Source organism: Hippocampus bargibanti, linkage group LG08 (assembly GCF_051943395.1).
Source record: "Hippocampus bargibanti isolate YZ-2025 linkage group LG08, ASM5194339v1, whole genome shotgun sequence".
Taxonomy (NCBI): domain Eukaryota; kingdom Metazoa; phylum Chordata; class Actinopteri; order Syngnathiformes; family Syngnathidae; genus Hippocampus; species Hippocampus bargibanti.
Window position 1 is genome coordinate 22896913 of NC_142741.1, and position 10000 is coordinate 22906912.

Consider the following 10000-nt stretch of genomic DNA (forward strand, 5'->3'; position numbering starts at 1 on the left):
AGTGGCGACAATCCATTAGATGAGGTCTTTGGTTTGTTTCTAGACTTAAGCATATGATAGAAATAAGACCATTCTCACAGCTCAGGCATTTGATTTTGGCGTAACTGTTTAAAATGGAAGTGTCCACAGAAAAAAAAATCAAGAACAACCCAAAGCCAATGACTTCCAGATTACACAAATTGAAGAAAATGTGTCTACGAAAATCTGACCAACTCATCTAGCCCTCAATAAGTAGCATTAATGACATTCAATGTACACACAAACATATTGAATGGGAACATTAGAGTAGTTGCAAGGCAGCCGTAAAACACTATTGTTCTTTTAATGGCCGGCACTAAAACAGTTTCTTAAAATGACCACAATTAAGGGTTCACAGCAAATGCTCAAGGTAGGTGAGAAAACTGGTGAAAAGGCTGCTGAAGTAGGACAGTGGTTTGAATTGGATTCAGCCTATTTCTTCTTTTCCTTTCGGCTTTTCCCTTCAAGGGGTCGCCACAGCAAATCAGTGTCCTCCATCTTGAGAGGTTTCATCCGCATGGTTCCACTTTGATAATTTTTAGATGGGCAAGACTGGTAGCAGAATTCCTTGGACGATATCAACTCTTTGTGACTTTAAAAAAAAAAGATGTACAAGTCACAGGTCCAATTAAACGTAACCATCACAACTGAATCGGTTGGCTTGATTGGATGATATCCTTGAGAGTTTTGAAAGGCGCTTGGAAATGAAATGTATTATTATCATTTGGTGTGTGTTGACCTTCGGAAGGGACTGACTGCATTTGCACATATGTGATCTTGTAACTATGATATACGGATTACAATAAGATCCCTTTTACCTTAAATAAGATTTGTAGGGCGCCAGTGAGACGAATTGGGGTAATTAATGTTTCTTAGGTAGAATCCCACATAGATGTGTTCATTTTGTTTGATCTGAACTCACTGGCACATTTAAACCCAGTCATTTGGGAGGGGTAACATTAGATGTATGTACAGTAACATGAACGGTTCCTTGGAAACTGAGAAGCAATCTATAGTACAGTTGAATGGCATTACCCTCCCCCACTCAACTGTATCCCAAATCTGCATTGCATTATGACTATTTACCATGTTGCAAAATTAGAGGAAATCAAGGGAAATTAGCAATGAGTGAATACAAGTAAGTGTAGTATTGTATTTTTCAGATAACATACTTACTGATACCCTTTGTGAACATGAGCAAAATGTGTCTTCAAACTTGTTTTTGTGCTGACAGAGCGGGTCGGGGAAGAGTGTAAACATTCCATTGGGTAGGCGGTTTATAAACAGAGGCATACGGAGCTAATAAATGAAGGAAATCGGGAGAATTAAAGGGGGACAGGCAGAAATTTCAACACACGTGTGGAGTCAATGGGGATATGAGCCGGTAGCCCCCCCCTCGCCATATATACACACACGGACACATTCAGCGCCGTTTGTTCCTCAACAATAAACGGGATCCCACGTTAACGTTTTTTGTTTGGTTTTACATCGCTTACTTGAAAGCGTACCTTTAGAAACGACGAGAGTGAACTCGTGGTGTCCGCCGCCGCCGCCGCCTCTTCCTCTTCCACAAGGAGATTCTCCAACTTCAACAAGCTAGCGACGACTTTCCTTCCATTTTACTCAGCGTCATATTTCAAATTCCGACCGCTGGTGTCTTTTTCTTTTTCGGGGTGGGGGCTGGGGGCAAATCGGCTACGTCCCCGGTGGTGGGGGAGGGGGGCGTAAAGAAAAAAAATAACAATAAAAGCCGAGTTAGCGTGTCACCACTGCGGGCTACTACGGAGGAGTTCGCCGTTCACTGAGGACAAGGGGGAAGGGGTGGGGGGACGCAAAAAAGAGACAGCAGCAAGCAGGCGCTCAACGCCAGTGGAGAGAGAGACCTTCAAATACAACGAGAGAGGGGGCGAGAGAGAGAGCGAGGAAAGAGAGAGATGTGGGGGGATGGGAGGTTTATTCGAATTGACCTTAAACCTGAATACTGAACGCACATATACAGGGCGAATAAGCTGATTAATTACGTCTGCCTGCCATTTTATACATCGTATCTCACACCGCGGCCATGTTCAGCCGTCTTGAGTTTTTAATAAACAAACCCTTAGCTCCCAATACGGTTGCTTACTAAACCACAAAGACACTCGCGCATATGCGGGCGAGGTGTTTCTCACACGTAAAATAGATCAACCACGTAAAGAATGTCGCCGTTTATATTGGGTTTGGTTGTAATGCTACAGTGTCACGAGCTACACAGTACAGTGGAGCGTGTTAGCGGGCCTCGAGGCGAAGTTCCCCTCCCCCATGCAACACGGCTCCTCTTTTTCGCCTGCCTGGTCAACCCGGTGCTTGATTAATTCTCCTTTCGCCTTGCCCAGTCATTCAGATTTGGAAAGTAAATAACAAGTTGACATCATTACGGCTCTACACTAGTGTGACACATTCCTTTGGTTACCGTAAATACAATAGTATGCGCGCAACAACTTTGCATTTCACCGCCCCCACCCAAAAATAGCAAGATTATTTTTCATCATAATAATGTCTTCTAATTTAAACAGCGAATAATATACGTATACAGTATAACAGTCGTTCCTTAGAACAAGACAGATTTCAAAATACAGTCAAACCTCGGTTTTCGAATGTCTCGGTTCTCATCCCATTCGGTTTTCAACCAAAAATGTCATATTTTTTTATGCCCCGGTATACAACCGAAATTTGGTTCTCAACCAAACTAAGTGCATCTGAATGCATCACTCGACTACCCTGTGCTTCCTTATACGTATAAGCTTTTTATCTGTTTGATAAATTAATATACTCCATACATATAAACAAGCATCGTTTGACCCGATCTTTGGGATATATATACTGTGTGTATATATGTATCTATATCTATCTATCTATCTATCTATCTATCTATCTATCTATCTATCTATCTATCTATCTATCTCTCTCTCTCTCTCTCTCTCTCTCTCTCTCTCTCTCTATATATATATATATATATATATATATATATATATATATATATATATATATATATATATATATATATATATATATATATATATATATATATATATATATATATAATGAATCATTTGCTTCTTCACATTTACTGAACCGCCGGTTCCTCATCTTGCATCATTTTGTTTTGACACTCGCTCTTTGAGACTATCAAACTTTTATTACCTAATTTGCATGCATGGCTGCTCTAAATAAATCGACACATTTGTTGGATAATCTACGGGAGCTGCACTTCCCCCCACCAGATAGATGTGCTGTACATCTCTATTAGGTGCTTTACGGTATGATCACTTCCTGCCACAGTCTGGGCTGACCTCCTAACAAAGAACAGGTTCAATGTGCCTGCCCTCCCCCAACGGAGAGGGGGGGGGGGGTTGTTCGGGCAAGCTGATGAAGGTCACGTGACCTCTCTAGACAACACTGAGGAGCAATGGTGATATGTAAGTGTGGGGGAAGTGCGGTGCGAGACAGTTATGGAGCTATTAGTGCCAGGAAAGCGTGGGGGGAGAAGGGGAAAATCCAGCATGGGGATATCTGTTCCTCAATGCATCCGACGGAATATTGGATTGGGTTGCCTCGATTTTTTGAGTGCATTGAAAATCGGCCTGTCCGATATTCAGTATTTGTATGTATTTGTCTATATGGATGGCGTTCATTGGAGAGCAGGCAGAGTGAGTTTTATGTACGCAGTGTAAGGCAGGAGAGGTCCCCTCCCCCTACTCTGCTCCCATCTCCAGCGGCGAGACATGGTTTCTGTGGCGCACTGTTATGTCATAGCGCGCGCACACACACACACTTACACAAACGTACACGCACGCGCTCGCTTTACACACGAAACCAAGCCGAGTGAGTGGGGGGGGGCGGTGGCCAAATTATTTCACAACAGTAACGGAAAGACAAACAGGAAAACAAGCGCATTTCTTACATAACGACCCATTTTCAAGGGAGATCCTTTGTATATTTTTTAGGATAAGGAATGTCGGGCTCGTGGTCCTTTCATGGTCATAGCAAGTTTGATGAAATGAATCTTTCGCCTTTATAAATTAGAATGACGTAACTCTCGTGCATCTACCCTCGTCAATCGGGACACAAAAGGCGATTCTTCATAGGACTCAATACGAGTAGTGGGTTCTTTGTTTACAGCTCGTTGCATGAAAGACTTTTCGGTTCGTGTAATTGTAACTTTACAAATACATTAGGTTAGGAATAAAGTGTGCTTTCCAACTGTGTACATTTATGGTGAATCGCCACCATTTCAACAAACATCATGTATTAAACTGACTGAAATGTGTCCAATTTGATTGGACAACATTTAAAGGACAACCGACGTCTCCGGACAAGTTGTGTCCATAATTTGTAAAATGGCTTCAAATGACTTCTACTGAGCGTATTTTACAAAGATTCCTCCACATACAGCTATATTTTACGTTTTAAGACTCACACTGAATATTCCGGAAGTCTTCTTTTTGAGTTGGTGACGAGTCCGTACGTGACGTCACTGAAGGAACACTCCTGACCGAAAAAAGGACACATTGTGGCAGTCCTTCCATCACGTCAATGTATTTAGCTGTACTTGTTTGGTCTGGAAACCTAGTGTTGTACCAAAAAGCCGCCAGAAGAGGGCGACCAAGCTCCATGTAAGGAATTTATCAGCCTGCGGAAACGGGCTGATTAATTCCTTACACGGCTTTGTCGCCATTTTCTGCCTTTTTTGGGTGTGACATTTCCCACCCCTGATGCCTCAAAATGACACGGAATAAATTCTTTAATCGATTGCAAACATGTATGCTTTCCTCTTCAGAACTATTTGAATCATATTCATAACTGGATGTGTAACAAGAAAGCATATTCTCCGAATCTGAAGCCATTGTTTTGATTCTCCAGCAATGCAAGACGTCTTGGCGTGACATCACGAACTGGGGGCGGCACTTTCTGAAAATGCCCAATTCGCAGCTAATTTTTGTTGCAGATTTTGGACACTTTAAGTCATTTTTATTGGTGTTTTGCATTTGAATAAAAATATATATAAATAAATATATATACTATAAATAAATATACTGCGTGTTTTGGGTATTTTAGAAGAAAAAAAGTGATGTCGGTTGTCCTTTAAAACACACAAAATGTCAAAATGAAAAACTACTACTATTACTACTCCTCCCAATAATAATAATAATAATAATAATAATAATAATAATAATAATAATAATAATTGTAATTGATGTTCATATGTGAAATGACGCTCCTGATGAGCATAATTAGAGAAAGACAGTGGTTTAATGTTGTGGATTTGATTATTTTATACAAGTGTATCTATCGAAATGTCGAGTGGTTTCCAGTGGGTGTCTGTGTTGCTGCAGAGGGATTAACGGGAAGCACATGATGTTGCCGCCATGTGATTTGTTTGGCGTTATGCTTTCAGCCGCATGCTATTTATGTTAGCACATTTGCTGCTTGGTCAAATATATATCATTTTCTTTGGGAGGGTGGCCCTGTCACATGCAATCGAGCAACTGTATAACCAATCCCGTCAACTCCTGGCCCAGTAGAATGGTTTTTGTCACTATGACGACCAGGGACTGACTACAACTGCTACTACTACTTATAACTACGGCCACTTCTACTTATAGAGCAGCAAAGCCCAGAAGGGGGAGGGGACCCAGTGCCCATAAAGACAATAAAAGCATTTTCAAACACTTCATAAACTACCATATGTGTGTGTTTCTAATTAACCAAGCATGAATAACATCTCTACCACCACTGACTGCATCAACAGTAAGCAATCGAGCATGGGCTGGTTATCAGAAGCTCACTGCTCGCTGACAGCCAATAGGTTAATCTATGCAGCCAACAAAATTTAGTGCAGGTCTGTTTACCGCAAAGCTTTGACATGATGAGGATGTGGGTGTTTTCACATACTAGCGCCTCTGCATTATAATATTCAGGAAAGAAGAAACTGGCTTTGAAACGTCCTGTGCTCTGACTGATCATATCACTGGGGTGGTTATGAGGATGTAAATGTGTCCTATTGTTACATAACAGTGGAAGCCCAACTAATGGAGCTTGCATTGAGACACATTTTCAGCAAAAGGTAAATAATCATGTACAGTAAAGTCTCGTTATATCGATATCGGTTATATCGATAGTACTGCTTATTACGATACTATTTCTATGAACTCAAGGAGAAAATTTACATGCCGCAGGATCGGATATATCGATAGTCCGGTTATATCGATATTTTTTCAGACTCCCGAGAATATCGATATAATGAGACTTTACTGTATTTATTTGTTTGATTAGCTTATTCACTGCCATTCCTGAATTTATTCGGGAATTGAAAATACAATATGACGTAAAGCGCCATTTTGGAATTTCCCTTATAATTTAGGAATTAACTATTTTTTTCTAATCAAAGAGAGAGTCTAAGTTTTTTTTTTACGCTGCATTGAATGTGTATGTAGTCCTAAAAGTCAATACTCTGTGGGTTCTCCAATTTGAGTGAAAATGACAAAAACCCTGGCACTGGAGTGGACACTTTTTTAAACGTCTGGGAGTGAATGGGTTAATTGTACTCATCATAGAAAGGCTTTCCTATATTAAAATATACAACAAATTTTGCAGGTATGCTCATCCCACCAAGTTTCACCAAACTATGGTACACTAGCAAGCGAATACGAAGAATATACTGTAACATACCATTTTGACAACTGTGAGCTTGTGAAGCTATTTTCACAAATGAAAATAGTTCAAAAAATATATACTCTGCCAAATATCTAATTGACCTAAAAATATGTAAATAATAATAATAATAATAATAATAATAATAATAATACATTTCATTTATAAGCGCCTTTCAAAACTCTCAAGGTCACTTTACAGTCACAGGATAAGTTTTTCGGTGGGTGAGCAGCGGCAGCCACATGCGCCAGCGTTCACTCAACCCGGAAGTAACTCAATAGATACAAAGCTAGATAGCTAGCTAATAGAAAGCTAGCAATATCGGCAATAGCTATTAGCGATATAGCTAGCTAGCTATTAGCGATATAGATCCACATTGATTGCTTTGAAAACCAGCCGACACTAATTTGCTGCAATGCGGGTGACACCCGGCGTGTCGTTTGAGGGCGTTATCTTCCCCAAAACGGCTCTCTACACATGGTGGGGTTTTTTTTTCAGTCAAAAAGGAAAAGAAGATTTACCTAGCTATCCAGCTATCTAGCTGGCTTCTTGCTAGCTAGCTATTTGCTATCTAGCTCCCTGGCCAGCCATCTAGCTAGCTATATAGTAGCTATATAGCTAGCTTTCTATCTATTTGAGTTACTTCCGGGTTGAGTGAACCCTGGCGCGTGTGGCTGCCGCCGCTCACCCACAGAAAAACGTATCCTGTGACTGTAAAGTGACCTTGAGTTTTGAAAGGCGCTTATAAATGAAATTTATTATTATTGTTACTACACTACACTACACTACACTACACTACACTACACTACACTACACTACACATTTGCTTGACCATTTTATTGTAAAACCTTTACACAAAAAGAAACTAGTCAAATAGTTAGTCAAAAACCCAAGTCATTTACAGTTTTTCATTGATTTTGGAACGTCAAAAATGACCTTGGCAATTCAGCTGTTTGCTAAACAAAATGGCCCTCAGAGGCCTTGAAAAAGGCTCCCCACCCCTGTTTTTTTTTCTGTTACTTTAGGAAATCACATTCTTCCCCCGCCCATCAGCCTGGCTGTAATCAAATTCCTTTGACAACACAAGGGGGGTGTGGGGAGGGTATGGAAGAAGGCGGGAAAAGGCTGACAGATGTCAGAGATTCCAGGGTTGAGGACAGAGGTCAAGGGTTGGTGACCTGGCTATATGAGGGCCTCCCTACCCCCCTGCTCTACAATGGCAGCCAATGACTTTACAACGTTTTCTTTTTACAGTGACTTTTAAATCGCTCTGTCGGAATCCCCCCCCTGAGGCGACTGCTATTTTCATCCTCAGCCTGGCCTTTATTTACGTTTCGCTTGGTCTTGCCGCCACAACGAAATGCTTTACAGAAATTCGATACATATAAATAAAGAAGTGACTCAAATCTGAATTAGCAACCTTAGCAAGGTTATGGTAGTTCACAACATTATTTATGACCTAAATAATAATAATTGCTGAAAATAAAAATCTTTATTTCAAAATAAAATCACATTAAAAACTACAACTCATAAAAAAAAACTTATTACAACCACAATAATTATAGTCAAGTATGGTCTTTTGATCTCATCATTGTACATCAATGCCATATATGAGCTTTCAAGGTTTACCTCTTTTGATATTATTCGATAAAAATAGGAAAGTCAAAGAGTCATTTAACTTACAGTGATACCTTGGCCTACGAAATTAATTGGTTCCCAGACAGAGTGCGTAAGGCGAAAAGTGTGTATCCCAAAAAATTATTTCCCATAGGAAACCATTAAAATGAGAATAATCCGTTCCCAGGTCCCCATAAAACATAATTTTCTACTTTCTAATTTTCTAAGCCTTAAAACTACAAAAAAATATACCTTATTTTATGTCTAATAAATGTGCTATGGTATTGTAATTAAAGAAATAAACTGTACTATATAATAATGTCGTTTTATTTTCCCTGTGTGATGGAATGGAGTGGCCGGTTTCCATAGCATTAAACACTTGATGAGGAACGTAACCTTCTTCTTTCACCATCTTGATCCCTTGTAGGTGATTTCTCTGTGATCATTTTATCTAGTTCTTCATCAATTGTGTTCTGTTCAGCTGGCTTGATAGCTTTTTGCATCCAGTGTACAGATTGCTTGTGCGGGTTGTTTGTGGAGCCTGATTGATGGGATATTTTAACCTTGCAGTCTACACTCTGCCTTTGAACTATCAAAGTTGAAACTCTCTCACTGTTGTCTGCCTGTCTCTTTAATGTTTAAACCACCTCCCCTCACTGCTGCGTTCTTGACCAATCACGTGGCTTTAACCGAAGACTGGGGGCGGGGAATAGAGGACAAAAAAGTCGGCAGCCATTTTATTTTTGGAGTACAGCTTCACTCTCTCTCTATCTGTAACATCCCCCCCCCCTCACGGCTGCGTTCTTGACCAATCACGTGGCTTTAACCAAAGACTGGGGGCGGGGAATGGAGGACAAAAGCAGTCGGCTGCCATTTTGTTGTTAGAACAGGCTCGTTCGCGAACGACACTTCACTCATTGAGGCGTCTCCGTGTGTATCGCAAAAAAGGTTCGTATGCCAAGGTAACGTTTTCATTATTTTAATGTAAACTGAAAAGTTTGTAAGCCAAGGGGTTCGTAAACCGAGGTATCACTGTACTTTGTCCAATTTAACGAACTATTAAGGGGGTGCGCCATAACACAGCGCTATCCAAATGTCCAGGGAGGACAAATGTAGGGCATTCAATATTACCCACAATGGACATAGGAATGTCATTTGCATTGATGTTCACTCAACACATTAATATAGACCACAATACATTGCAAGCAGGGCAGAAAACCATTGTACAAGCAGGAATGGTGAGTATAGTTTTTCATTTTTGAATGTTGCTGTACGATTGTGTGTTTAGGAGCTTTTTACTAAGCATTTTCATCTTTATTAAATTCATCGAGTTGCTTATTATGTAGCCACAAGGGGACATAAGTCTTCTTGTGCCGGTCCCAAGCCCGGATAAATCCAGAGGGTTGTGTCAGGAAGGGCATCCGACATAAAAGCTTGACCAAAACAAACATGCGGATCAAACCTCAGAAGATGGAGGACACTGATTCGCTGTGCAAACCTTTGAAGATGGAGGACACTGTCACGGTTTGCGTGGTGGTGATGGCGGGTGTGTCCTCTATATGTAATATTTGAAAGGATTTAAAAAAAGCAGGCAGGAGGGAGCAGGAGGTTGTTTGACAAATTGTATTAAAATAAAGTCAGCAGGAACAAAATGTGAAACATCAAAATCATCTGA

At 40.5% G+C, this 10000-nt stretch overlaps 1 protein-coding gene across 2 annotated transcripts in view; it reads right to left on the reverse strand.

Moving 5' to 3' along the window:
* Positions 1 to 1830, reverse strand: part of tbl1x (transducin beta like 1 X-linked) — a 30900-nt gene extending 29070 nt beyond the window's left edge. The window contains exon 1 of one of the 2 annotated variants that reach the window (XM_089002906.1): positions 1527 to 1830. The gene's annotated coding sequence lies outside the window, so the exon portion shown is untranslated. The remainder of the gene's footprint in view (positions 1 to 1526) is intronic. The other variant, XM_089002905.1, reaches the window with a different exon arrangement.
* Between the last annotated feature and the right edge of the window lie 8170 nt (positions 1831 to 10000).